This window comes from Triticum dicoccoides, chromosome 7B (assembly GCF_002162155.2).
Source record: "Triticum dicoccoides isolate Atlit2015 ecotype Zavitan chromosome 7B, WEW_v2.0, whole genome shotgun sequence".
NCBI classification, from domain to species: domain Eukaryota; kingdom Viridiplantae; phylum Streptophyta; class Magnoliopsida; order Poales; family Poaceae; genus Triticum; species Triticum dicoccoides.
This window is the reverse complement of record NC_041393.1, coordinates 749,573,056-749,576,562: the sequence shown is the minus strand read 5'-3', so window position 1 is coordinate 749,576,562 and position 3,507 is coordinate 749,573,056. Positions and strand designations below refer to the sequence as shown.

At 54.4% G+C, this 3,507-nt stretch overlaps 1 long non-coding RNA gene across 1 annotated transcript in view; it reads right to left on the bottom strand.

The window, feature by feature from the left end:
• Nucleotides 1–667, bottom strand: part of LOC119342173 — a 54,553-nt gene extending 53,886 nt beyond the window's left edge. The window contains exons 1-2 of the long non-coding RNA XR_005165422.1: nt 550–667; nt 247–351 (exon numbers count right to left, since the gene is read on the bottom strand). This is a non-coding gene — a long non-coding RNA (uncharacterized LOC119342173). The remainder of the gene's footprint in view (nt 1–246; nt 352–549) is intronic.
• Between the last annotated feature and the right edge of the window lie 2,840 nt (nt 668–3,507).

Genomic DNA, 3,507 nt, shown 5'->3' with positions numbered 1-3,507 from the left:
CAACTACACTGGTTACCACAGCACAGCAAAGAGCACCTATAAAATCAAAGAGCCAAAATTAAACCATGGTTGATGTGGGGATTGGATACATGTGTAACAGAGAAGATGCTAATGGCATCCACTGCACCGACCCTGTGACAATTCGCAGGCTCAGGGAGCCGATTGCCGGCGAGCGGAGTGGAAAATTTGCCGGACTTTCAGTAGGAAGGGAGGGGAAGGTAACGGTGGAGCCAAGCAGGTAAATACCTCACGAACTGAAGTCTGAAGCCAATTTGCTTGGTCTGAACACTGAAGTCTGAAGTCTAAACAGTTGCTCAACTTCACTGTTTACCACAGCACAGCAAAGAGCACCTGTAAAATCAAAAGAGCCAAAATTAAACCACTGTTGACAGGGATGTGAGGATAGGATACTTGTGGAATAGAGAAGACGCTAATGGTATCCACTGCACCGACCCTGTGGCAACCGGCAGGCCCGGAGAGCCGGCAAAATTTGCTGGACTTCGAGTAGGAGGGGAGGGGAAGGTAACTGTTGAGCCAAGCAGGAAATACCTCAAGAACTGTAAGAATCCACGGCCAGTGGATATGTACGCGCGAGCAGTCCTGCCGACGGCGATAACCGCGTGGCACTGACGGCACGGGTGACAAGACAAGGCGCGAAGCAGCCGGGAAACCCCAGGCGGCCAATCGCCGGAAGGAGAGTGCCAATAATAGTAAAGCGCGACGACGACGGGTGCCATTGACAGCGCGGGCTCGAGCGGCCACCAAGAATCAAGAAATCAGGGCCACTCGTCGACGGAGATACTATGCTACAGGAATCTGCGCACAGCTATGAGCCAACGACTCGGGAGGCCGGAGACGGCGAGACCTGCCGGTCGTTGACAGCTGAAGGTGCGCCCGATGACGCAAGGGGGCCACCAAGTCAAGCCCGGTCTCCTCCCGCGTCCCAGGTTGGGCTTCCCATCGCGGCCCTGCTCCGCTGCCCCCATCTCGCCGCCTACTCCCTCCCGTCCCCGGATCCGGTAACCGGCGACCCCGACCGGCAGCCACAACGGGAGCAGCATTAGCTCCCTTCCACCTCCCGGCACGCATTGCAATTGGCCGACACCAGATCCATCTGCCCCACCGCCGCTGACTCCAGGCGAGAGGAAGGAACCCCTAAGGGCGCGTTTGGTTGCCGTCGGCTAAAGTACCTGCGTTGCATACCCTTCTTCACTCAGCCTGGCTATGACAAAACAGCATCATATGCGACATCTGCAAGTTGTTTGGTTGCCTTCATATGTACTTCCTGCAATGGGGGATCAACTTTGGCACATTGTTTGGTTGCCTGCATTGTCTTGGCGCATACAATTACACGCTGTTTGGTTGCCCGCATGGGGTATAATTAAGAGCTAGCACTTGCACTTAGCACACAGGGTTAAGAGTTAGCAGAGGAAGGGGGAGAAGAAATGCAGTGTGCGCCGGACCATGGCGACTGCGGTGGATAGTGGTTGTGGCGCCGTGTCCGACATGACGAGCACGGAGTTGTGGGTGAGCGACCCCGTCGGCGGCACGGTGAGCGACACCGTCGACGAACTAGTTGCGGTGCTCGCGCAAAGACAGTCGACAGAGAAGGAGAATGCAGTGCTCGCGCCATGGTATCGTCAGTGCAGTGGACGAGAGAGGAGGCCGAGATGATCGACACTGGAAATGACTCCAGTGTAGTAGGGCGAGAGAGAGGAGACCAAAATGATCGACCCCGTCGGCGGCGCGGCGAACTGAAGTGTGCGCCCCATTGCAGCGTCAGTGTAGTAGGAGGATGTTGGGGAACGTAGCAGAAATTCAAAATTTTCCTACGTGTCACCAAGATCTATCTATGGAGAAACTAGCAACGAGGGGAAGGAGAGTGCATCTACATACCCTTGTAGATCGCTAAGCGGAAGCGTTCAAGTGAACGGGGTTGATGGAGTCGTACTCGTCGTGATCCAAATCACCGATGATCCTAGCTCTGAACGGACGGCACCTCCGCGTTCAACACACGTACAGCCCGGGGACGTCTCCTCCTTCTTGATCCAGCAAGGGGAGAGGAGAAGTTGAGGGAGAACTCCGACAGCACGACGGCGTGGTGGTGATGGAGCTCGTGGTTCTCCGGCAGAGCTTCGCTAAGCACTACGGAGGAGGAGGAAGTGTCGGAGGAGGGAGAGGGCTGCGCCAGGGGAAGGGTGCGGCTGCCCTCTCTCTCCCTCACTATATATAGGGGTAAGGGGGGTGGAGGAGGCGCCCTAGGGTTCCCTAGGGGAGGGGCGGCGGCCACAGGGGAAACCCTAGATGGGTTTGGGCGCCCCCACCCCTAGGAAACTTGCCCCCCAAGCCGGGAAGGGGGGCTGCCCTAGGGGAGGCGCCCCCACCTCTCCTGGTTACGTGAGAGGGGCTGGGAGGGGCGCACCACCCCTTAGTGGGCTGGTTTGCCCCTTCCCCTTTGGCCCATGAGGCCCTCCAACACTTGCCGGGGCACCCGAAACACCTTTCGGTCATGCTGGCCATAGCCTGGTACCCCCGGAACACTTCCGGACTCCAATACCCTTCGTCCAATATATCGATCTTCACCGCCGGACCATTCCGGAAATCCTCGTGACGTCCGGGATCACATCCGGGACTCCGAACAACCTTCGGTAACCACATACTATTTCCCATAACAACTCTAGCGTCACCGAACCTTAAGTGTGTAGACCCTACGGGTTCGGGAACCATGCAGACATGACCGAGACGTTCTCCGGTCAATAACCAACAGCGGGATCTGGATACCCATGTTGGCTCCCACATGTTCCATGATGATCTCATCGGATGAACCACGATGTCGAGGATTCAATCAATCCCGTATTCAATTCCCTTTGTCTAGCGGTATTGTACTTGCCCGAGATTCGATCGTCGGTATCCCGATACCTTGTTCAATCTCGTTACCGGCAAGTCTCTTTACTCGTTCCGTAACACATCATCCCGTGATCAACCCCTTGGTCACATTGTGCACATTATGATGATGTCCTACCGAGTGGGCCCAGAGATACCTCTCCGTTTACACGGAGTGACAAATCCCAGTCTCGATTCGTGCCAACCCAACAGAAACTTCCGGAGATACCTGTAGTGCACCTTTATAGCCACCCAGTTACGTTCTGACGTTTGGTACACCCAAAGCATTCCTACGGTATCCGGGAGTTGCACAATCTCATGGTCTAAGAAAATGATAATTGACATTAGAAAAGCTTTAGCATACGAACTACGATCTTTGTGCTAGGCTTAGGATTGGGTCTTGTCCATCACCTCATTCTCCAAATGATGTGATCCCGTTATCAACGACATCCAATGTCCATGGTCAGGAAACCGTAACCATCTGTTGATCAACGAGCTAGTCAACTAGAGGCTTACTAGGGACATGGTGTTGTCTATGTACCCACACATGTATCTTAGTTTCCTATCAATACAATTATAGCATGGATAATAAACGATTATCATGAACAAGGAAATATAATAATA